Below are 26,619 nucleotides of genomic sequence, written 5' to 3'. Positions count from 1 at the left end.
AAGTAGATTTCTGCTTTTGACAACACAAACACAAATAATTCTGAACACCTTACTGCTTCAAAACTTACAGAAGATGTTCACAATACACAACAAATGTACTCTGAGATGTACAGGTGAACTCAGAGAAAGCAAGAAGCATTCCACTGGGCAAAATGAAGATGGAGCCAAAACACGCCCGGCAGCCAGTACAAAATACATGGACGGCCAGGTGGGTCCTAGTGACGGGGAAACTGCAGCTTGTTTCACAGCTGCCTTACAGTGGACACCAGAATACCCAACAGTTCTAAGGGGGGCAATCAGAATGTCTTTTGATGGGCCAAGTGACAAGGAGAAAATGATCTGTGACATCCCTGTCTAGAAGTAGAAAGGAACAAAAGAAAAATCTTTTTTAAAAACAATGATACGACTTAGTTCCCTTCCCCATAACTATCAGGCTCGGTTTTATACTGATTATAAATCCTGAAAATCTTCAAGCAGAAAAATTTGCTTAAATTGTAAATTGATTTTTCTTAGATGGAATATAACCTCATCTCAGGAATCTTAGGTTTCCCAAATTTTAAAGAAACTAAAAATGAGCCCATAATCCACCTTTACACAACCGATAAGAAAACAGCTTTCCCAAACAATATCCTGGAGCTAGAAGGATAGTGCAGTGGTAGAGTGCCAGCCTCCAGTCTACAAGGCCCTCGGTTCAATCCCTAGCAACAACAAGAACACAAAATAACAATAAAAACCTTATTAAAGAAGACTCTAAGGAAGCAACAAATAGTAAAAGTATACGGCCAAAGGAATCCAAACCCACACTGTAGCAGAGAAAACACAAATGAGTATGTTTAGATTACTGGTCTATAAAAGAAAAAACTAAAAATCTGAAAAAGGAACAATAATAGCTAAAGACCAATTCAAATTTTTTAAATTAACTTCTGGAAATAGCAAAAGCATCTAACATCATAATTTCAAGTAAAAATCACAATAGACATCCTGAAGAAAACTTATGCACAACTTCAAAGAATATCAATGAATTTCAAAATACTCTCAAATAATCTCACAAAGTACATCTAAGAAGCTGGGTGCCAGGGGGTTGCACCTGCCATCCTAGCTACACAGACAGTCGAGGTCTGGAATCATTATTCAAAGCCAATAGAGACAAAAAAAATATTTCTGAGACTCTTATTTCCAACTGATTACCACAAAAAAAGGCCAGAAATGAACCTTGAGCAACTCAGAGACAGAATCCATGCCATTAGTTCAGACTCCATGACCCATAAACTAAAACATTAAAAAAAAAAACTGAGAAAGAAAAGTGATCTAACCCATGGACGATAGAAGACAAAATATCCAATTCTACCACCAGACCAGCCAGGTTCTCAGGAGAGGACGAAATAAAAGACAAATACTCCAGGGCTTGCCCTGGCTTGGACAAGGTAAAGAAAGCACCTAGAGCCAAAAAAAAACAGAACAAAACAAAAAAAACTTTATTCTTATGTTTTGACCTTTATGAGAGGTGATATCCAAAAACACCACAGATAAAATTTTTCCACCACTGCAACTTCCACTCCAAAAAACATAATGTTTTCAAACACAATAAAGAAAAAGAAATTTACAGCTCAATACACTAGTAAAACTGCAGACTATAAAAGATAAAAAGATCATAAAAGCAGACAGAAAGAACATACTAAGTCTTGATGCCCTGGCTAGGTTTCCTTTAATCAGGACAATAAACTGACACTTCATGCCTTCTTTTCAATGTCCTCAAAAACTGGAAATGTCTCAAAAGTTCTTCCCTGCCTCTGCAGACAGCACATAGCCAACTACAACTCGAGAAGACAGGCCTGGCCCCTGATATCAGCAGGGGTATTTGCTCTGGGACCCTCAGATTGCAAGTCTTCTGGGATAGGACTCACTTTCCAGTAAATTGTCACTTTTTTAAATCCTTTTCTGTTTCCCTAATTTCTTCTTTTTCTGATTTCACCTCATCAAATCAGAATCATTATTTGGCTTTGACTTTAGTGATTACTAAGTTCATTAACAACAAGGAAATTTCAAGAAGATCACCAGATGATTCTCAAAGCATCGTTGCATGGCAGAAGACTACTGAACATGGCATTGAAAAGTTGCTGAAGAGGAAACTCACCCCAGGGTCTGAGTTCTAGAAATTTACAAAACAGCTGACACCAATGATCCTCAAAGAAGTCCACACACAAAGAAAGGAGAGAATACTACCTAAACTCATCCCATATCAAAAACAGAAAAGGATGCAACCACAAAGAAAAGTACACATCATCTCGTAGATGAACATACACAGAGAAATTCTCAATAAAATACTTGCAAGTCATATTCAACATATTAAAAAGGTACTATGTGTGGGATCAAGTTGGATTCATTTCATGGCAGAAAAAATGGTTCAATTCACATAAAATAAATGGACCTGTGACTTCCAGAGGACAAGAAGTCTACAGTAGCTGTGAGAACTGATGCCAGCATCCAGGAAGGAAGCGAAAGTCCATCCCAAAACAACTAGCAATAATGAAAAAAACACTAATCATTAAACAAAGTAATCATCTGAACAACGTAAGCCCATTTCTTTTGGTTTCATGTTTCTATTATGTTTCTAAATTGACATAGTAATTGGAAATATTGATTTGTGTCCCATAGTTCAAAAAAAATCTCCTTAAGACCAGGTGATTTAAAACTGCATTTTTCTTGGCAGCTTATTAAGCTACCATGTATACCAAAATTAATAATAATAAAGGGATTATATAGAGATAAAGAATTAGTTTGAAATATTTGATACAAGTAGAGTTCACCAAATAGTAGGAACATGCCCTCTCTTCTCATTTGTGTGTGAGATTTTCCTTAGAACACGTCATATCCTGATTGTGCTCTTGACAGTGGCTGTTCTGACTGCGGTGAGAGAATCTCAGTGTCACTTTGGTTTGCATTTCCTTTATGGCTAGGGATATTGCGCATTGCTTCATGTGTTTATTACCCGTTTTGTATTCCTTTTCGAGGAGTATCTGTTGATCTTCTTTCTCCACTTATTGATTAGGTCATGGATTCTTTGAGAGGTTAATTTTTTAAGCTCCCTGTAAGCACCAGTCCCTTGTCAGATATATGAAAAGAGCAGGCTCCATTCTGTGGGCCGTCATTCCAGCCTCATACTGCGTCCTCCACTGTGCAGAAGCGTTCTCATCTGATGGAATCCCATTGGATAATTCCCACTCCTACTTGCTGAGTTGGTAGAATTCTACTCAGAACGTTATTCCCTAGACCAATAACTTCGGTGTTTTTCTTACTCTGACCTGCAGAAGTTTGAAAATTTGGGGTCTTACATTAAGATCTTCGATTCACTCAGAGTTGCTTTTAGTACAAGGTGAAAGATATAGGTCCAAGTGCAGTCTTCTGCATGTGGCTCTCAGCTCTTCTATTGCTTGTTGATAGTACCACTTGCTGAGATGGCTGCTTTTTCTTCCATGTATATTTTGGGGCTCATTTAATGCTGGCAAGGATGGGAGGGTCCTAATACGCCATTGGTGGGACTGTAAAGTAATGCAACCACTATGGAAATCAGAATGCAGGCTCCTCAAGAACTAAATTTAGAACCCCCCTGCAACCCAGAGCTAGCACTCTGTTGACTTTGAGGTAGGGTTTTTCTAACATTTTGTTGAAGTTCCCCTAATCTCTGCCTTCCAGGTTGTCAGGACTGCAAGTAGGAGCCATAAATCCTGAGAAAACAGAATATCTTATTTTTTGTTTATATACAGAGCAAAAGTAATAATGATAACAGAGTCACAAAACATCCAGTCCAGTAATGACAATTGACCCTAAGTACAGAAAGACTATTAATAAAGGTATTGAGTAGTTAGTTTCTGCAATAAATCTGTGGCTATATGTGCCCTTAAGAGAAAAATAACATTTTTCCCTGGGAATAATAAAGTATCATCCCAAGCACAGCTTTACTTGGTCTCTTTTTACCATGATTTTCATGACAAAAATCTAAAAAAAAAAAATAGCCAATTCTGAAGACCTCCAAGAAGCTGTAACGTTTAAAGTACTCCATAAATTCGTTTCCTTAAAGACATCCCCAAGATACAGCCTACCCCCATGTCCTAGGATTCTTAATCTTTCCAATCATGTTCCATTCAGGGTTTCTGAGAGGGAAGAGAGGAAAGGGGGCTTCCCCCACGGTCCAGGCCATGTGAAGCAGCCATCAACCACCCAGACTGACTCCTGTGACCGATACCGGAAGACTTCTGGCCTTTTCAAACAATGAAACACTACCACTCACACCTGTTAAAAAGAGGCAGTCTCCTACACAGCCGTCCCTGCGTCCTGAGGAATGAGCAGCCGTGCCAACACAAAGATGATTTGTTAGAGGCTGAGTCTACCTTACTTACTTTGACCATTCCGCTTATTTTACTTTGGCAGTTTTCCATGCCTTTCTGAAATTATTTATTTCACTCTTCCCCAAGCATATCACATCCTGTATACATCCACTTTAAACAAGTTTCAGGTTTTGATGTGTTCGGGATGCAGACTCCTCTTTCACCCATCTAATTGAAGGCTCCCCCCAGCGCCTGCAGGAGGAAGTAAAGTCACCAAAGCTAGAGATCAGTGAGTCACAACATCCGCAGCCAGAAAAGAAAATTAAATTGTCCCATGCGGAGACGAGAGATTTAGAGAATAAAAGCCTCCTTGACAGGAGATGCTGACGCGGGAAGAGGCATTCTGATCAGGAGGAGACTGATCAGCAGGGTTAAATCTCATGGGCACTCGGGCCAGCTTCCCACCTAAGGACCCTTTTCAGATTCAACTTCTTTAAACTTAAGAATCACAGCCAGAATTCCTGCCCAGGCCTCGTCCCTGAGGCTTGAAACTCTCTGTCTTTCCTATGTCAGAAATGAACACCCTGCTGATTGTTGGAGGAGAATAAGAAGGCTTTGTCCTTTCTCAGCTTTCCTATTTGATTGGAAGCAACTAGCTGGGGAAATTCTGGACTTAATGAACCCTTCTTTTGTCCTTGAGAGAGTCACAGAATGCAGCTGTCAGACAGTAAGAGTTGCACAGGAGCCTCAAAGATTCTCTGTAATACTTCAGGTAACATCATATTTTACATTATTGGGTACCAATGGTGTGACAGCCGAGACTCTGCCTCTGTAAATTCCTCCAACCAAAGAAGGCCACATGTGTCTTACCAGCCTGCACATCGAGAGAGACCTTTGAAGAAAGGAAAAGTTTCCCTTTTTCTGCTACAAAGGAAGGAACTGCATGTATTAACAGATAGCTACTAGAATGTTGTGACCTAGGACAAACTTTCAGTGCCTCCTTTGAGCCAGGTCTTGGCTCTACTGATCTCATTCAGAGGAGAATATAAGGAATTCTTAGTTTTCTCCCCACTAGGTAGAAACAGCTCTGTACGGAGCTTTAAGCCTCCACATATTCCAAAGAGCCTTTAGTTTGACAGATCTACAGATATCAAAACCAAGATTTTTGCCAGCCACTGGTGGCTCAAACCTATAATCCCAGATATTCAAGAGGCTGAGATACGAGGAGCATGGTTTAAAGCCAGCCAGGCAGGAAAGTCATGAGACTCTTACCTGTCTCCAATTAACTACCCAAAGAGCAGAAGTGGAGCTATGGTTTAAGTGGTAGAGCAAAAGCAGCTCAGAGACAGCCTGCATTCATATCCCAGGACTGGTTAAAAAGAAAGACTTTTTAATAATAGTAAAGATTACACTAAGATGTAATGGCTAATATTCAACACAAAAGTTTTTCTACAAATATAATTAAAACAATCCGACTTGGCCTTGTTCTAACGGTGATTGTTCTCCATTAACTTGCTCAGAAGCCACAGCTCACCTGTGGCCCACAGAGCCGTCCTCATCTTGACCTGAGTACTTGCTCTGCAGAATGAACGCCACCTTAGCGCAGAATGGTCTCTCCAAATAATTCCACACATAGATTCCCCGCCCTCTGGGCCTCTGGTGGGTCAGTTGTTTTCCAAACAAAGAAAACTGCAAATCTTTCCCTCATGGGTTTTCAGAATGAATCTTCACTGTCAAAAATGTTGTGATGGTAGAAAACCCTTCTCAAAAAGGATGCAAACGTTAGAAAACAAATTGTTTCCCCCTTCTGTGAGATTAAAAAAAATGGTGAGCTTCATGTCAGAATGTTTATGACAAAGAAAATATACTCAAGATTTATACCAGCATTCTTCTTTGGTGGAAATTGCTGCAGGGAAAAAAAGCTGCTTGTTAGGTGTAATTTTATGTTCATGAAAGCCTCTGAGTTTGGAACCCACCTTTCTAAGATCTCAAGGACCATTCTCTTATTCCCTAGGATTTCTGTTTTGCATAATGTTCGATGTAGGTCTCGTATTCCGAACAAAATCCTGGTGGACGGCATTAGCTAGATGGCTGATTTCCAAACTGCTTGAATAAAGGCAAACCAGAAGAATAGCAGTGGTGTGATTGGAGGAAGGTCCCCTGTCATGGTGCAGGTGTCAAGGGTGCTGGTTTCCACAGTGGTAGATCTAGAATGAAGGGAGCCTGAATTTCTTCCCACTCTACTTTTCCCCATGTACCTTCCATCATTCCCTTGGATCTCTGCTTTAATCAAAAACAACAGCAAAAAAAAACCCTGCAAAATATTGTTTGTTGCTGGTTTCCACCACATTTCAGTTTCTCAAGCAACAGAGTTACACTGTTCTCTTAGATGTCATTCCTAACAATTTGCTTTATTATAGCTGGAAAACAGGTGGCCTGCATGTGATGAACAGAAGATGACTGTTTGAAACCCAAGCAGAACACAGGAGTGGACCGGTGGCCATGCTGGCTTCTCACCTGGTTTTCCTCTCCTTCTTTCCCCGCCCTGCCCAGCTCAACAGTCCTCAGCCCAGGCTGGCCTTTGCACAGCTAGAATACACCCAGGCCCAGACTTTCTTCCAGTAACATTTAAAACACAGGGATAATACTGTTTAACAAGATGAATTCTTTTGAGAAACCAAGTTTGTTGGGGTTTTTTGTTCTTCTTTTAGGAAATGGGATAGATAGACACAGACTGATGGACAGAAAAATAATATGTCCTTAGTATATACAGATGCAAGCCATTCCTGATATAAGAAATGTGTTGGATACGAGCTTGTGGGGACACATCTTTATGTGTCCATTCGCCTAAGAATTGAGAACCACCAGCAAGCAACTTGATGAGAGTACAGGATAAACACAAACAAAACACATGTTTCGTAAGTAGAACATGTTACACTTTCATAACTCCTTTATTCTTCAGAACAGATGTCTGCCTCAAAGGAATGTAAAGATGAAGTGAAACAACAGAAGTCAGATCTCCCCATCAATTTATGTCACAGTAATCAGAATTCCTGCTCTGCTGACCGATTCCATTTCCTTCTATGGCTAACATGTTGGAATGTCTATCAACTTCAATTCAGCCTGGTTTTCCCTTCTGAAGTAGACCCTCTTCAGACTACTTCACCAACACCAACTGCTCTCTGAGTTTCCTGACTCCATTCACAGTTCAGCTAGAAATAATATATTGACAACTTAGGAAACTTTTCAAACTAATTACTGGTTCTTACTTATCGAGCTTATTCAAAATGTACTTCCTCTTCCTGATATTTTCCCCTGTCAGTAATCTCAGTGGCTTCTAGATTTCCATCACTTCCTACTTCAAATCTTCACTACTGTTGAAGGAGTTTGGGGAAGACAAACTAAAGAAAGCTTTAAAAAATAATGAGAGCTGCACGTCAGCCTTCTGAGCAAGGATAGAGCATTTCTTCACAGGTGAACAGAAAATATGGAATTAATCTGAAGTCACAAAGTATTTTGCAGGGGGGGGTGGGGATGTCATGTGGCTTGAACTCACCCTGAGCTCTTCAGCTCAAGGCTACCACCCTAACCCTTGAACCAAGCCCCGCTTCCCTTTTTCCAGAGGTTAATTGGAGATAAAGAGTCTCAGGACCTATTGTGCCTGGGCTGGCTTTGAACTGTGATCCTCAGATCTCAGCCTCCTGAGTAGCTAGTATTACAGGCATGAGCCACTGCACCCAGCAAGGACAAAGTAATTTTTAAAGAAGTTTTTAATATATCTTATTTAGAGAGAAACAAAATGCAAATAAGTGATCAACAGAACTATTCACATGGTTTACTATGCCCCATAAAATGTGTGTATGGTGCCAGGCTCAGCAGCTCACGCCTGTAATCCTAGCTACTCCGGAAGCTGAGATCTGAGGATCACAGTTCAAAGTCAGCCCAACAAAAAGACCATGAAACTCTTATCTCCAATTAACCACTAGAAAAAGGAAATGGGGCTGTGGCACAAGGGGTAGGCAGGAGCCTTGAGCTGAAGAACTCAGGGACAGAGCCCAGGCCCAGAGTTCAAGCTCCATGGCCGACAAAAAAGAAAAGAAAAACATGTGTACTCAGCAATAGAATTCTACGCTTCCACTAGAAAGAATGGCATCACCCCATTTGTAAGAAATGGAAAGACTCGGAAAAAAGTCATATTAAGTAAAGTAAGCCAGACCCAAAGAAACATAGGCTCCATGGATTCCCTAATTTGTAATAATTAGTACATGTCTAGCAGAGGAGCACCAAAGCTCAGTAGCTATGTTCATATGACCACATATGATGATGTTACTGAAAATGAACCCCAAGATACAAAAGTAAAAGGGGTTCTGTTTTTGTTTCTTAATGTACTGTGTGAAGTTATTTCTTTTTCTTTTGTGCTCTTTTCTTCCTTTGTCTTTTATTTTGGTATGCCAGGTCTCGTATATGTTTGTCTGGTTTGGGGAAGGAAAAGGGAATAACAAAACAGTGAGGCCATGGACAAAGGGTGACAATGCATCCGCCATACTCACAAGACTCTGTGTTGGAAATGAACTCCACCACTTGGGGAGAGGGACTTGAGGGGAGGAGATGCTGTAAGATGCCTAATGTGGGTGCTGGGAAGTTTCTTTCCTTCCCTGACATCCCAAGTCCTGTTCCATACCAACTTCCAATTCTGAAAGCATGGGTTACAGCCTAGGACGGAAATGTGATTCCAAGCATTAGGCAAGGGAAGAGATATTCTACAGAGGAAGCCAGGCTTTCCCTGGGCTGAGCAGTGAGGAACAGACCACAATCGACAGCTTTTGTAAACTGATCACTTGAAAATGAATTTACTCAGACTTCCTCAGCGAGGCCTGAGAAATTCCAAACATGACTAGTTAAGACTGACGACACACAGCATTCAAGACAAGAGACAAGCATAAAGGTGACATTACATATTTGCCCTTCTGAAAATGCAACGTACAAACTTAGGGAAGATGGAACAAGGAGCCCTAGCCGTTTAACCACTCACACATCGGGAGCACAGCGCATGGTGTTACATAGCTGCCTTAAACATTTTGCTGAGTGCTTAGATCTGCAGCTTTCATGTCTACCCTTATATTGAAGTTGTGCATAACGTTTTTAAATATTGATTAGTGAGAACACTTCCTTTTTTAAAAGTAGTTTTAGGGTCGCAGCACACTGAGGACGAAGATCCACAGAGGTTTTTTTTGTTGTTGTTTTGTTTTGTTTTTTTGTACTTACAAATTAAGAATTTATTTTAAAGTTTTCATATTTTTAGAAATAAAAGCTTTAAAAAACAAAAACTTTGCAGAAATGGTAATTTTGTTATATCTGAATTGTCTAGGTGTTCTGTAAATTAATATAAAAATATATTTTCAAATATTTATCGGACAAAAAGAAAACTACATTAATCACTCGATACTTTTGAAGTTTCTTTACTCCTCCCAACGGTGAAATCACAGATAGATAAACTGATTTACACTCTGAAGTACAAATCTCCAGAACCCACATAATTACCCAGTTTTATTACCTGTAAACTTGCTTTACAAATTAAACATTGTAATGACATGCAAAGCTGTTGTAAAAATGTACAGAAGAGACACAGAGTTTTTATAGACCCCTTAGCCTACTGTTACTTCTGCCCTACCTCATTATCAGGGCTCCACCCTCCTGCCCTCCTCAGGAATGGCATATTTATTATGGAGAGGTTTTCTACTCACATATCACTATCACCTAAGTGCATTGTTTATATTAAGTTTATTGTTGCCTTTGTAAATGCTACATGTTTTGACATATGTATAGTGACACATGTCCATCTTTGCAACATGGAGAATTGTTTCACTGCCTTAAAAACCCTTCTGTGCTTTGTCTATTCATCCTTCCCCCACATCATCTCTCACAATCACTCACTTTTTTTTACTGTCTTCATAATTTTTCTTTCTCCATTATGTGCTGTAGTTGAAATCATATAGTATGTACTTTCCACACTGATTCACTTTAAAAAACGCATTATGATTCCCCATCCACAGCTCATTTCTATTTAGTTCTAAAGTATTTTCCATTATCCAGATATACTACAATTTACTTATTATTCATCTACTAACAGATATCTTGGTTGAATCCAACTTTGGGAAATAATGGATAAATTTCTCCTAAATATCCGTTCATGGGTTTTCATTTGGACAGTTTTCAGTTCATTCAGATATATACAAAGACAGGATGTTATTAAATCCTATGGCTAGTGTATATTCAGTTAGGTAACAGACTCTCATTCTATCTGCCAAAGTGCTAGATTATTATTTTCAGCATTTTGGCAACAAATACGTTATTAGTGTTTCTGTGGGAGTCTTTTCTTTTAAAGCCAATATCTTGATCCAAGCGCAAACCCAGTAAGTTAGCATATTTGGGGATTGAATCTGACCTTGTAGGCTTTGTGAATTTGATAAGCAATATTCACTGGTCTAGGTTCTAGGTCAAACAGAAGATCAGCTCAACTTGCCTGAATAGATCTCCTCCATGACACAATTTGTGTGCAGAATCACACTTCCAACATTAAAAAGGCAGATTATAACCAAAGGAAGAAAAATGGAAGGGCGAAAAGTCCCTCAATCATGACCTCCAGTGAGCAGATGGATGAGCAGAGCCATGGATCAGGCAAGGACAGGACTTACAAGGAACCTAAGAAAGTTGGTCCATGCCAGACACGGAAGAACTGCCATGTGGGAGTAGTGTGAACACTTGATAGCTCTGAAATAAAGGCTTAGAGAAGTCAAATGTGGGACTGACACAACGATGTACACCAATATATGAAAACCTTTTCAGGCCATTAAGCACACGGCAATGGAAATGTCTCTGTCTGAAGAATGGTCCATTTCCTCTGAACTGTGAGTTCCCCAGGGGCCAGATGCCCGGGAAGTAAAATCAGAAAGGCTGGGATGAGAACACTTGCTCTCAATAGAGGGTGGACAAGAATCCCTCCGAGGCAACCTAGACACTGAGCATCTTGTACAAGGAGCAAATCTATCACATAAGGAGAAAAGAAGCATGACAGAGAAGAATCCTTAGAAATCACCTGTTAAGCACCCTTGGTTGCGGGGGCAGCTTTTGCTATTATTTAATGAGGGGCTATTGTGCCCTACCCTTCACATCCACCAGCCCCAATTCCCACAGCAATTTGAAAAGATCTCATCACTCTTCGCATTTTGTAGATGAGGAAAAGCAAGTTTCTCCAAACAGGTTTGACTTATTTTATGTGTTTAGATAATAAGTGGGAGCAGCAACACCTGGTTCCACATCTTGCCAAAGCTTAAACCAAAAAAAAAACCCTAAAAATAAATAAATAAACACCAAGACCCCTGTCCTGCTTGGTGTTCAGGATCTCTGGAGATCTTTCATCAATCTGAATTGCAAACTCAGTCTTCATGCTTATCCTCCACTCGCTTTAGAATGCAAACCGAACTGTTGTTTTTTTCCAAGTTCTAGGACTCATGTCCCTCCCCAAAGCCATTTGGTTAAACCCATCTCTTCTGCCTCTTGACAGTGTATCTTCCGTTCTTCACACCTTCCTAAACACAAACTATTTATTATAAGACAAGTCTCCATTCTTCCTGTGTAGATCTTTGATGATCTCAACTCAAAAATAATTTCCCCCCTGAGAAGTCTAGCTCTCTACAAGTGCTGTACATTTTCTGTTTTACGTGCATTACATGTGTTTGGGTATGCTTTGTTTAATAACAGTTTTCTGAATATCTCACTTCTTGTAATATATTTTAAATTTCTCTCCTAAATTCACCCCCAGGTTGAAATATAGAGCAAAACTTAATAGTCAATATATTTTTATGAAGTTGATTAAGGAGGAAAAAAAGAAAGCTTGAACCACAAAGGCATTACATGATTTCTTCAGGGGAAACCAAGATATTTTGGACCTAAACTTGAAACCTCACCATTCATCAAGGTAGGATATGTAACTAACTCAGTGAGAAAGTGTTAATCTAACATATACAAGGTCCTGGGTTCAATCCCTGGGCGGGTAGGATGCAGAAAAAGGAAGGAGGAGGGTTAATATGTTTTGGAAACAGCCTTTGATTATCTTTCCTAGGAAAAGAATGCTAAAACATCAGTTCATTATCATGTTTTTGAATATTTTGCCTCAGATAATTAAAACCAAGCTCAAGTACCTCAAACCAAAGTCTGTCAGTGCAGTTACTAAATATGCTACAGCCAGGGTTTCCAAGGATCTACGAGCCGACATTTCTAATTAAGTAGATCGTGGAGTGGAGTAGGGTGCAAACTTCCTGAACAGATAAATCCACACGGTGCTGCTTTCAAGCCATCACATCAAGAAACAGCAATAAATCATCTTAACAGCTTCTCTGCCATGTAATATGGAGAAGACAAAGAAAATGTCCTTTAATTAAGAAAAGAGATTCAAAGAGAAGAATGTAAAATGGGAGAAGTTGGTAGGAACACATAGTGGGGGAAAAAAAGAAAAGTTATCATGAAAGGCTGTTGTTTTACACCAACCAGCAATTTACATGAATTGACCAGCAGTGTGTTGGATGTTAGTGTCAACGTTTATAAAAGGCTTCATAGCCAGGTCCAGAGAGAAAATCAATTATGCTGAAGAGCCAAGAAACTCTTAGAGAGCAATAAATTATGCTGAAAACATGGTCAATGACTGATTCAAAAATGGGGCAGTCTTGTTACAGAGAAACCTCAAACATAGAAATGTCTAATTGCAAAATATAAAAGTGAATCTGATCGTTTTAATGAGGCCAACTGTTCTTGCAATAAATTTTATGTAAAACCACTGAAAAGGAAAGTCTTCTCTGAACAAAACGTGATCTCTCTTTTGCTAATAACCTGGAGAACCACCATTGCAAATTACCTCTCTCTAGCCCCAGCTCCTCTCCTCTGCTCCAAGCATTCTCTACTTCTTGATGATGTTATTACCTTCAGGAATTCCTCCCCAAGGCTGTTACATTCCCCCCCCAAGATGAACACTGGTTTTAGCACTCTCAATTACACCAACAATGTATTTTCCATCTTCCAGCATGAAAGCACACATGCATACACACACACACACACACACACACACTTACACACACACACACACATACACACAACGACTATAACCAGCCAGACCATAGCACCCAGTAGCTTCCTAAAAACATAGTATGAATCTAGTTTACTTAGCCTGAACAGTCATTTGAAAAGTGATTTTTTTAATTAATTAGTTTTGATGATGGCTAAGAAATAGGGATTTCTTCTAGAAATTTCTAACCATTGGCTACAACATTCTCCACTTCTTTTAATGGCAGTCTCCAGACTGATGCAAGTTAAAAACTTTATGGAAACTTTATGTGGACATTTTTCCTTACTGATTGCCAGCTTCACTAGAGAAAATGTTGTGTCATAAAATTTGTTTAAAACGTGTTTTAAAATATTTAAATGTTTAAAATCATCCTCCTGTTTCTATCTTGCACATGTTGGCAGAGGGGGTGGAGATGGCTGGCCATGTTTGTCCAGTATTGCAGTAAGGTCCCATTAGGAATTCCCCCATCAGCCAACATTAGGGGAGCCGAGACTTTGGCCCTCTTCCTATTCAAATACAAATTGGTTGAACTTGGAACTATTGGGACATGGTGATACAGTCCTAGCCACGGGTAGAACATAAGGCGTTTCAAAACCTCTCAGGGACACCTGCATAGACATCAAAGCTAGCTAGATTGAACTTGCTAGCCCCGAAGAGAATTTCTGGTCTTCTAAATCCAACATGAAACCGAGGCCCAACTGAACTGAAAAGCAAAATGTGTTGGAAAACATGGGCCCCTGGTTTTCTCAAGCAGAGTTTCAGTGACAATGGTCCTGCAGCCATACACTCACGCATGCTCATTCTCATGCATTCATCTCCATGCACTCTATGAACCTTGTAGTCACCTGACCCTCATCTGTGTCACCTGAGCCTCATCAGCGTCCCCTGACATTCTGAGCAGTGATTGTTCAAGGGAGAAAGGAAGCAATTCTGGGTTTTGTTTTGTTTTGTTTTGTTGCTTAAAGGTGGCTTCTACTGCCAAGTAGTATAACAATTCTAAGAAGTACTTTGCCAGATCAAAATTTCTCCATGATTCTCTCTGCCTCATGAGTGTAGAGTTAACATACTTCTGACAATATTCCAGGAGACACAGAGAGCAACCAGATTAACTTTAGTGCAACAGAGGGGGGATGAGCCAGAAGAAAGAAGGTGACAAGGAAGAACTCTTGGCCTCGAGGCACTCCATTGCTCTGATCTGAACATGTGAGTATCTAATGCCTCAGCCATGGTCTTAAGAGGTACGATCTTTGGGAAGTGATCAAGCCACAAGGCTGGAAGCTTCATGACCAAGATGAATGGTTTTATGGCTGGAATGCAAGGGAGCTGTTTATGCTTTATCCCCATCTCCATCTGCTGTGTGAGACGCAGCGATCAGGTACATCTTAGAAAGCAGTCCTCATCAGATACCACATCAACCAGTGCCTTGACATCAGTTTTTCTCCATATCCAGAGCAACGGGAAATAAATTCCTGTTTATTAGTGAAGGAATTCTATGTCAGAGCACAAGGGATTAAAAAAGAAATCATTAAAATTTGGTAAGAATCAATTTCTATCTGTTTGCAACTGCATTGTCTTATTAGAACTTTAATTGTACTGTACAAATTACTTTAACGTTTATAATTAAATATATTCTAAATCATTTTCCCAAGTATGTAAGTATGTTCATTTGTCATCACTATCAAAACTTTCCATACTTTCATATTTAAAAAACAGCTAAAAGACATAACTTACATGGTAGATACCCCCATTTCTGGGTCCAGTGATGCCTGTGTATAATCCCAAACTACAAGGAAGGATCCCTCGTGTAAGGCCAGGTTGAACACAGAAAACAAATCCATGAGAGTTCATCCCCATGGAGGAAAGCTGGATAGTGACACAAGCCTGTAATTTAGGACAGGAAGCCTAAAGTAGCATGTGCCAGGGTGGGAACTGAGATTAAATGTAACCAATGATAAACTGGACTGGAGGTGTAGATGTAGCTGTAGCTCAGCAGGCATGAAACTGAGTTCAAATGCTATAGCACTGATACACACACACACACACACACACACACACACACACACACACACACACACACACAGAATTGACTTATGACATAAAATAGCATGCTTATGAAAAATACTGCTTTGATACATATTAATTTCTCTTTTGATTAGATTTAGCACTGAATGAAAATATGTAACACCAAGCGATAAACAAGAAACACATTATAAAACACTGAGATATTGCCCTCTGGATAAAGAGGATGGAAGCGTTTCACCCAAAAAATTGACACATGATTAAGAAGGGAAACAAAGCTTGAGATTTACAATATAATAACCTAAGACTTTAGAAGCTACAAATATATTCAACTTACATTTGCTTCGATCCTGAAAGAAGAACAAAGAGATTCATCAGGAAGCAGGAAATGGGTAACCACAAATCAATGCTAGCACTACCACCACAGTAAATGTGATATTATAATAAATTGTAACCAAACTTGACTTGATGTGCTTGCTCCTTACTGACGGTAGGAAAATTTACAAAAGCAAGAGCACAAATGATGCCTTGAAAAGAAGATTTTAAAGGAAAAAAATAGCAAAGAAAAAAAACAGTATAAGTAGTCCTGACAGATGACATTATTTAAGCTCTCATAAGAAAGAAACAAAAGGAAAGTTCTGTAGGGAATTAATGATTAAACATATTCATGGACAGCATCCTAAAAGCTCTGCCTGCTGCTTAAAATTCTTTGAGCTTATTCACTTTTAAGCTATTTTATTTCAACTTCAAAAAGTTATGACAAAATGCTAATTTTATGACTTCATGTATGAGAGCATAAATTTTTCTTTCCTAAAAAAAGATATTCTCCATCCCCCTTTTTAACAACAAAATTGCTTATGTGTAAAGTATTAAAAGAAAACAGAAGTCCAAAATACAAACTGCATTTAATCAGTATTTTGGAAAGGCAAAGCACTCAACAAAGAACAAACATGTTCTTTTCCCACTAAAAACATTATCTTTTTCTTGATTCTTGAAATGCATATAAATGAATGCATCCATCAAACAGGTACTGAACCCCTCAGAGGTCATTTCTCACTTTATAAGGTAATAAAAAGTAATTCAAGGCAACTATCAGAAAATAGTTGCTACAGCACCATACTGGACTGACATCGAAGAAGTTGTTGATGTTAACGTTAGTTTCAAAGAAAGAACACCTTAGTTTGGAGCCATGACAACCCTGAGATCCCGCCCATTTTACTCTGACAAAAACAAGGGAGGAACCTGCTGTCTTAGGAGTGTACCACCATCCAGGACAGCCTTTATTCCTCAAGAAATGTTCCTGACCGCTGGCAACACCCTGGACTGGTGAGGATTCCTTTATTAGAAAACACGCTCCTATCTCTCACTGTCAGGATCTGCCTGAAGTGTAACAACAGATCCCTCAGAAAACGTCAGGAGATTGGAGGCTCTTCAGATAGGAAGGCAGGAACATGAAAGCTGGGCCCAAGCATAGCTTGTACAAGAAGCTAAATGGAAGGATGAGGAGAGCTGTCAGCCTCTCACTGGAGAGAGCAAAGCTCGAGTATCTGACAGGGAGGCAGCTGATAATAGAGTCACTCAAAATGAAAGAATAGTAGGGCAATGGAAATGTTTGAATGGCCAATTGTCTGTCCAGAGAGGCCATGAGGCCAGTGGAGGCTATTGACTCTTGTGGGTGGAGTCAGTGACGCACTGGTGAGACAGAAGGATTTCATCTGTGATGCTGGACCCTAAGGCGCAATGAGCGATTGGTGGCACTAGAACTGGTCCCCAAATACAGAAGAGAGAGGCAGAGCAGAGCAACCACTTGGATTCTATCAGGAAAGAGAGTTGTAGTAGAGAACCAGCACACAAATGAATTGGAATAAGCAAATCTCTTCACTCTTCTCCAATCGATCATCTGCGAAACAACTGTGTCAGAAACAAAGTGACTAAGACAGAATTGACTTGGGCGATATCCAAAGAACCATACTATGCTTTATTCTTAATATTGTAATTCCTACTATTCCTAAGAAAGACCTCAACTAAAGCAGCACAATAGCATAGTATGCCAATATCTTCCTTTTATTTATGTAACGTGGGTTAGAACTGAGTACTGTTTTTTCTGGTCATCCATTCTTTTATAAGCTAAGACTTCAACTCATAAAGATTGTATAGAAAACTGTCACCCAATAGCTCCTGATTTTACCAAACTACTGTTTGATCCAGGTATGACAGAGCAGACAGTAGGCCCATGGGTGTGAAGTGAGCCTGGGCTATAGAGTGAGACCCTGTCTCCAAAACAATCAAATATGATATAAACCAAACTTATTTTCTTTTCCAGGAACCAAAGAATTACATGTTTTCATATATTTTTATATATCTTTTAAGATATTTTTACTGTTATTGTGAAGGTGATGGCAGAGGAGTTACAGTTACATGTTAGGTAACGAGTATTTTCTTTTTGAGCAGTGTTACTTCTTATCTTGTGTTCTCCCAGTTTTTTCCCTCCTGACTCCCTCCCCAACACGTTGTATAGTTCATATTCCACACGGTGTCTAGCAAGTGTCCTTGCTGCATTTGTTTAGCCTTTCTCCCTCCATCTCTGTGCTCTCTCCCTCTCCCCAAACCCCAAACAGATAAACTTACGAAAGGAAGTACAGAAATTTTTAAAAATAGTCATAAAGGAAAAAGCGAGCAAACAACAACAACAAAATGCCCAATAACAAAAAAAGCTTGTTTCCATTTCTTGCAGTTCATTTTTATATAGGTTCATTTGAAATTGGTATGTCGGGTTTTTTTTTCCATCCCATTAGTGGTGCTTAATGTTACAGCACAGTACCAGTTGCATAAAGGACCTAATCCTAGATGCTAGAATCAGTGACAGAAACCAACGCCTGGGAACCTCTTCACCCAATACATATTGCACCTGTTACTTTTAATTTTATTTATATTATACAGCAAACATTATCTTTAGAGCGCAGCTCACCATCCATCATTCATATTTTTTACTGCTACCTCTTCATAGATACTCAAGCACAGAATAATGACAGGGTAAGATGTAAATGTTTGCTTTTCTCCTTAATGTGTATTTTATAGTCACATGAACTCTTACCATCTAATTCATTCATGGGAAGTCAGGTAGTTAGCAAAAGAAAATGTTTTCATCGAAAAATCACAAAATTCATCAAGTCCTTCCCTGCCTAAGGCTAATAGAAAGCTGGGGCTGGAATGAAAGACAGTGATGGGCCCTGGGTTCTTAAATCCAGCAGGTCCATAGATGACAAAAGCGCCTGAAATCAGAGGAGCCATGGGGCACAGTCATGCACATGTGTGCTGAAGAGAGAGAAACCCTACGAGGAACGTCGATTCGAACAGATTCTTAAAGGAAGAAACAGATCTCCTTAAACTATGCACTCCACCCAGCAGGGACATGAGACACGGATGAGGAAGTAGTCCCCCAAGGTCATAAACCTCATGGTTCAGATGGCATGGATGCTGACCTAACTGTGCATTCTTCCTCCGAAAGGCCACCCTCAGAAATCTCATCAATGGATCAGCTCTGCATTGATCTTCTAGAAAGAAAAAAAATGGAATTTAAAAGTAGGAATTTATTTAGAGAGAGAAAATACAATCTGTAAAAGTAATACGACGGGGCCAGGATTTGGGCCTAATAGTAGAGTGCTTGCCTCCCATGCATGAAGGCCGGGGTTCAATTCCTCAGTAATATATACATAGAAAAAGCCAGAAATGTTGCTGTGGCTCAAGTGGTAGAGTTCTCACCTTGAGGAAAGCCCAAGGACAGTGTTCAGGCCCTGAGTTCAAGCCCCAGGACTGGCAAAAAAAAAAAAAAAAGAGTAATACGACTTTGCTTCTAAACGTAGAACACATCACTTTTTCGATGAAAACAGGTTTTAAACCCAAGAGCAGATGGCTCGTGCAGCTGAACACTCTCAGTGTCTGGTGCGTTTGGAGGGATGGTCAAGAAAGGGTCTGTACAGCAAGATCCTGAATTCAAATACAGTTTCTTTCACCTCCCAGAGGCAAAGCACTGAGCCCCTCTGAGCTCTGTTTCCAGTAAAATGGGGGCAATGGTAGTACTTGTCATAATTCAGGTTTACCAAAATGGAAGCCAGTGAGATCCTACATGCTAGTTTGTTTGGAAGACACCTCTGGAAGGAGTCAGGGATGACAAGAATGAAACAGAGCTGTGTAGTTCATCAAAGTTGCTTCGAAAGTAATGGAAGCTTGACTGAGCCGAGATCACTGAGAACTGTCCTGAAGGGTGGAGCCTGGAGAGTTTCCCACCCGCTCTTCTTGACATCCACCCTTGAGGGTTGTTCTGAGAACGTGCAATCCCCTTCAATTTGTGCTGGACCCATCACCAGCTCCCACAATGCCCCGCCGCTTTGGGGACGGCACAGGACAGAAAGACGATGGGGGACAGGTGTGTGTGAATGAGCTCAGACACTGCCGATGGGGGACACGTTGTGTGTGTGAGGCTGAGCTGCCACAACCATGACGGAAATCACGGAAAGCACAGGTGGAGTTTCTCCCTGAACGCACCGCTGTTGTAGTGACTGCATCAGGGAAAAGTGGGTTGAACCAGGTTGGCTGGGGTATGAAATCAAGTCCTGTTAGTTTCTGATTTTTAATATCTACTGTCTACCAGACATCCAGTGCTATACCATGTGATATAAAGATAAAGATAAGCATTATTGGAATGAACTCTAAGAAATGGAAACAAGACGGTTTGCTCTTCTCTTGATGTTTGGGTTTTCTTTTCATCTTGTTTGTTCATTTGCATGTCTTAGGGAGTACAGAAATAGAGGGAAAAAGATGTTTTATAAAGCAGCAGTGGTACTCATCAGACATTACGCCAAAAATGAACTAAATGAACTATATAACTTGTGTGTGGGGATGGAAGAGAAAAACTGAGAGCAAGGGAAGGGGTTATGATTGATCTAACATTACCTTGAGAAGGACAATAAAAATAAACAAGTATATGAATAAAGAATACAGACTGTTCTCCATCTCTTCTCCTAGAAGTGGCCAACGAACCAAACCACTGACCATGATGACAAAAGTGTACATCAGTTGAACTTTTACACAGAGCAAGCACACAGTGGTCAGAGGGGCACAGAAAACGGGCAGGAGGGAAAGCAGTGCAAGCAACACCTGAAGAAGAAAGCTATAACAGCAGGAACTATCAAAGGGCTTTTTTACAGAAGCTAATGACCCACGTGCCCATTTGTCACCATCAGGAAACAAAACTGGACCCAGAGGAGAAAAGACACAGCCATGAAGGATGGAGAGCTGTGTTTGTCTTCCTTGGGAATTAATTCCACAGGCAACCGAAACAAACAGGCTTTGGTTTTTTTTAGGAGCTGGCTGGGCATGCGAAGAACAGATTGGTGAGGAACTGCAGTATGGAAAGAGTATAGCTCAGGATTCATGCGTGAATCCAAAGGAGGGGCCATGAGGACAGGAAGGAAAATGGACACGTTTTGATGGCTGAGCCACACAGATGGAAGTGTGATAGAGGAAGGACTCTGGAGGTCACTTGATGATTGTGTGATATTTGTAACCATAACCCAGGAAATAAACATGAGGTGAACACCACAGAGAAAGGAGGAAGGAAATAGTGAACTCAGTTTAGATCCTTAGGCTCCAGTATCTATGAAGCAAGTACTACCTACAACTGTGCTGTTTCCATTGTAAACATAGCCAAAGCCACTTGAGAAACAGGGAGTTTCTCACAATCCTCTGCAAGGCATTCTGCAATACTTTTCCCAAAATAGAAATAGGTCTTGATAATAAATAAACCCAGGGAGATGTAGCTGGGGAAATGGTGGACAGGAAGGAAGGAGAAGAGAAGCCAGAAAAGCTGCAGTGAACTGGAGCCTCCAGATGACCTGAAGAAGAAGCAGAAAAACCTGTGAAAACTAAGACTGTTCTTCTAGTCATGGAGGGGAAAGTTCCGGTCACAGCACTGAGAAGCAAGAAGCAGCAGAAGGAAGACGGAAGAAGGAAGGAGAAGAAGGAGGAGGAGAAGGAGGAGGAGAAGAAGCTGCAGATCGCCCAATAAAACCTACAAAGATCTCCAAGTTTGGATTTGCCACAGGTGGATGGCAGAGAAAGCATGGGCCATATGTATCAAACTTGAATCAACTAAGCCCAAAGAAAGTGTTCTAACTCTTGCTCCAAAAACCATTCAGTGGCAGCAGCTTTTAATGAAGAGGAAGAGAGCGAGCCAGAGGAAATGCTCCTGAAGCAAACATGAGGATCAAGAATGTTAGAAGGGATACACCAACATCAGCTGGACCAAACTTCTTCAATAAAAGAAAGCATGGGTTTTCTGATAACCAGAAGTTATGGGAACAAAATATAAAACCTCATCTGAGAAATGTCCATGACCAAGACAATTAAGTGATGTGTTTTGGAATTGGGGCATGGAGTGGGTGTAAAGTTAGAAGGAACAGTCTCCATTTTTTTGAAAGAATGGTATAAAACTAACTTAGGAGGCACCTGTTTTTTTAAGAGTAAGTAGTACTAATAAATGAGACTTTGAAATTAAAAATAATAATAAAATAAACCCATGATGTTTTCGTAAACTACAATTAAGTAAATCATAACCATTTTAACTCGGCTAATTTATTATTTCATCATTGGAGTCTACTTGTGGGCCATAGCACTTGGCTGCTGTATAATAGGATGTAGATTAATGTTGTGTCTGAAATTCTATGGCTGATGATTTATTACTCTGATGATACTGTTCTCTCTGGAATTTTTATTTTAAAAGTGCAAATACCACTAGATCTACCACTAAGATGTTATACCTATTGATAAATCTGTGTTTCCTTTATTAATCAGGTTGGAAGGAAGGCACTCAGGGAATGAGAGCTTTGACTTGGGGCTGGAGCAGTGGGGCTTCTCAAATTGCAGGAGAGGAGGAAAGGATGGAGTGAGACCATGTGATCTTTAAGATCACTAATCAGCCTTAGCAGAGCCAGCAACTGTCTGAAGGGAAGGTAGAGAGAGTGGAAGACTACATTAGCAGAGCCAGCAACTGTCTGAAAGCAGGTGGACAGAGCGGAAGACAGGGTCCTAGGAAAGTGGAAACACTAAAGTTCAACTTCATGATTGTAGGTCTTTGGAGTCAGCCTTAGAAATCTGATGAAAAAAAAAACTATTGAAAACAGACTAAGCTACCTTTGGAGAATTGCATCTGTTTGCTCATATTTCACTTTGGTGTTGATGAACATGGATCAATTGTACATATTAGTGGTAAACAGTGTACTACTTCAACAAATGCATACAGAAGGCACTGAATAAATAGCAAGTTTCCTTCATCCACCTGCCCCCTTCTCAACCTGTGGTTTTCTTTACTGCAAAACCCCGATCACTTCCCAGTCTAGAGCTTGCCAAGGAACCTACACCATGCCTGCGGTAAGGAATAAAGCCAGCTGCCTCTGTCCAATATCCCTGCTCAGTTTATAATGTTTTTATATAGCCTAAAATTTTACAGTAAGGATAAATCTTGAATTAATCATGTTAATAAAAGTAAAAGGGCCATAATTTGATAAGACCCACTCTTTTCACTTCTGGAGAGGATGAACTTTTCTGACAGATCGTTTTTTCAGGGAATTAATAGCACTGGTTTTCCTGCCTAATAAACTGTACCCTGAGCATCAAATCTTCATCTCCTCTATTAAGTGAAACTATTCCCACTGCCCTCATCGCACATTGTTTCATTAGCCAACTACCTTAGGTCACAGTTTCTTTTACCAATTATAGGCCTCATCAATTCTCCAATCTCAGTTTTAAAAGGCTCTAATAGGAATTTAAGTTTCCTATAACTAACAAGCAATTCTATTAGAAAGAGACTGAAGGAGGACAGGGGAGAAAAGAATGAAAGGAAAACAGGCACCTGTCCACTTCGACACTGTGCCAAGCTCTCTGAGGGCAGGCGGTGACACACAATGGTGTCTCTTCCCAGAAGTTCTTCATCGAACACTGCAAACAGCTGTGATGTGCAGGCAGAGCCGGGACTCTCACCGGAGGAGAAGGAACCACCACCTCGAGGAGCCAGGCACCAGGCCCTGAGATGGCAGAGGTCTACTGGCCAGTCGGCCCTGAGATGCAGATGAAGTCCCTCTGCTGGGGACTGGAGATTGCGATCTCACTAACAAGTGGTCATCTGACCTGCGGCAAGTGCCACAGGGAGGAGGTGGGCCACAGGGAGGAGGTGGGCCACAGGGAGGAGGTGGTCCGGGAAGCTCAGCAGCAAGGTGGCCAGGGAAGGCCTCTCTGACCACTCCAAGGGACAGCCATGTGAATCCCAGCAAGAAGAGCCCTTCAAGATGACGCTCCTCCAGGAAGGGTAAAATCTCCAGCAAGGGACATACTGCCCACCTCGTTTGGAGGACAGAACCGGGACCAGTGTCGTTACAGCACAGTGGACAAAGAAGAAAGAGGAAGAAGCAAACCAGAGGCCACTCAAGTGTTCCATTATGTGGGCCTGGATTGATAGGGTGAGAAATCTAATTTTATTCTGTGTAGAAGCCAACAAGGGGCCTTTAGTTAAAATGGGAAGGCTGTGGGCTGACAGGTGCTCTAGTGTCACAGTGTTGAGAAATACTTTTAAGGGAGCAATAGAAGAGGCAGGTTAGAAACTCTGACTGGGGTGCAGGGAAGAATAGAGGAATATGATCATGACTTTAACCAGGGCTATAGGGAAAACAGTGGAAACATTTAAAATTCAAGATATATTTGAGGCCAGCACCAGTGGCTCAGGCCTATAATCTTAGCTTCTCAGAAGGCTGAGGTTTGAGAATCACCACATAGGAAAACACATGATACTTGTATCTCCAATTAACCACAAAAAAAACAGCAGTAGAGCTGTTGCTCAAGTGTGAAAGCACCAGTCGTGAACAAAAACAAACTGTGAGACAGCACCCAGACCCTGAATTCAAATCCTAGTACTCACACACAAGCCTGTATACACAAAGCAATGAAACTGACAAAAGCTATTAAGAATGTAACATGTGCAATTGGAGAGAAAGAGAAGGATTATGCTCAGATTGAGACTGAACAGAGCTATACACTTCACTAACTTTTAATAATGCTTAAAAAAAAAAAAAGGCCTGTCCTAAGAGAAACAAATCAAAAGGCTTCCAGCCATGCTAAGTTTGGGATTCTAAATACAAATTCACCAGGGTTATGTGCATAGCTGAATCAAAGAGGATCAGAGAGCTGAAGGCATGTCTTTTAGGTGGCATGATCGCTCATGTCTTTGATAAATAATATTCCACGGTATCGTACAGAAGTGCCACCGTTTATCTATTTATCCTCCCATTGAAAAACATCTGACTTCTTTCAGTGTTTTAGTGATTCTGCATAAAGCTGAAAGAAACTCCACGGGCGGGATCCTGCTCGACTGAGTTGGGTAAGTGCCTCCGACAGCAATTGCCAAGCCGTATGTGCAGACTGTTTCCCTTTGAAAGACACTTCCCAACTGTCTTCTAACGTGGCTGTGCCATTTTTACACTTTCTACTGGCAATGCTTGGTGGTTCCTGTTGTTCTATAGCAATGGCTACCGCGACGCTTTCGGATTTCACTCATTCTCATCAGCCCCATAACCGTGTTTTAAGACACATCAGTCTATAAAAAGGTGTGCATCTTTTCATATACTCAACATCTGTATAGCTTCTTAAAGAAGTCTAGTCAAACAGCTGCACAATCAGGAGTACAACATCTTACTTTTGGAAATGGCGCTGTGGCTCAAAATGGTAGAGGACTAATCCTGAGCTCAGGGACAGCATCCAGGCCTAGAGTTCAAGCCCCAAGACCAACCAAAAAAAAATTTTCACTTTTCTGTATGAAGTTCTATGTTAATGATGGGGTATTTGTAGATATTCTTTACAAATTTGGGGAAGAGAGGCACATATATAAATATATGTATATATGACCCATATGTATGTGTACACACACACGCACGAGCACACTGAGGAACAAACTTGCCATGTAGTATCACTGAACTACATCCTTAGCTCTACTTACAATTTATTATTTATATAATAATTATGATCATAAGAATTAGATTCCTTAAAAACTTTTCTCCTACATCAATTAATAGAATCATATAATCTGTATTCCCAAACCTGATAAGACAATGGCTGTCCATCATTTAAAGTGTAGGAGCTTTCACTTTCCTTATATTTCCTATCCTTACTAATTTCAACATAATATGAATTAATTTTCTAATAACCTGATTTCAAATGCGTGCTTACTGTTCACAAAAGGCCCAAATCTGTTATCTCACTCACATTATTCTGAGGTAACTCCGATATCCTCGACCCTCAACACATGCAGTCCATGTTTCAACCCTCTGCATAAGATGTGCCACTTGTTTTCATTAAACTTACCTACATGATGATTCAGTAAGCATGTAGAATGCCTTCTACCAGCTAGTCTGTGTCCTGAGTACTGAGAACTGAACAAAGCAAGCCATGACTCTCTTCTTATTTTCTGGACAAAATCCTGTAGGTTGTACTAGCTTTAAATTGTGCACCTAAGCAGGAACTACATTTCCCATAACTCCTTTCTTCCCTAGTTCTCAGAAATTCCCCTTGGGGAATTTCTGTATGCTGGAAGTTCACAGTGAAACAGCAACCCTGTGCCAACTCCTGCACATGTCTGTCTTGAATCAGCTGGCTCACCCTGTTGGCACAAAGTGGTTACCGGGGCACTGGTCCTTCAGCATCTTTGTTCTTTCATGGATGCAGGCACCTGTGTCATTGGAATTGGAAACGCGAAGGTTCAGCAGGAGTTGCACCCTGTCCACACATCCCAGTTAGTCCTTGCTTTTTCTACTTCACATCTGCCTTTTCTCCCTGACTTCCTGTCATGCTATCAGTTCCAGAATCACCTATGGTCAAATCCCTGTAACTAGGCAATTCACCCATGTCGTCCCAGGGGGTCCAGCCTCTGCATCTGAACCCTGACTGATGACGCAGAGCTCACTCTTTACCTCAAACCAGATCAAACTCTTTTTTTTGTCTTCAAACTATTTGTGAGTCAACCTGTATGAGATAATTTTTCAAACTACACGAACTCATTTGGCCATGCCATTGTATATGCCACATTTCCACATATGATCTATGAGAATATCACTA

The 26,619-nt window shown here is 40.5% G+C and overlaps 1 protein-coding gene and 1 pseudogene across 2 annotated transcripts in view; one reads left to right on the top strand and one right to left on the bottom strand.

The window, feature by feature from the left end:
• Inpp4b (inositol polyphosphate-4-phosphatase type II B) overlaps positions 1 to 26,619 on the bottom strand; it is a 461,147-nt gene that overhangs the window by 379,151 nt on the left and 55,377 nt on the right. The gene's annotated exons all lie outside the window — the stretch shown is intronic.
• LOC150047482 (PEST proteolytic signal-containing nuclear protein-like) lies at positions 21,290 to 21,870 on the top strand (annotated as a pseudogene).

This window comes from Megascapheus bottae, chromosome 23 (assembly GCF_031878675.1).
Source record: "Megascapheus bottae isolate mThoBot1 chromosome 23, mThoBot2.hap1, whole genome shotgun sequence".
Lineage (NCBI taxonomy): Eukaryota > Metazoa > Chordata > Mammalia > Rodentia > Geomyidae > Megascapheus > Megascapheus bottae.
Note: the sequence above shows the minus strand (reverse complement) of the source record. Positions and strands in the feature narration are given on the sequence as shown.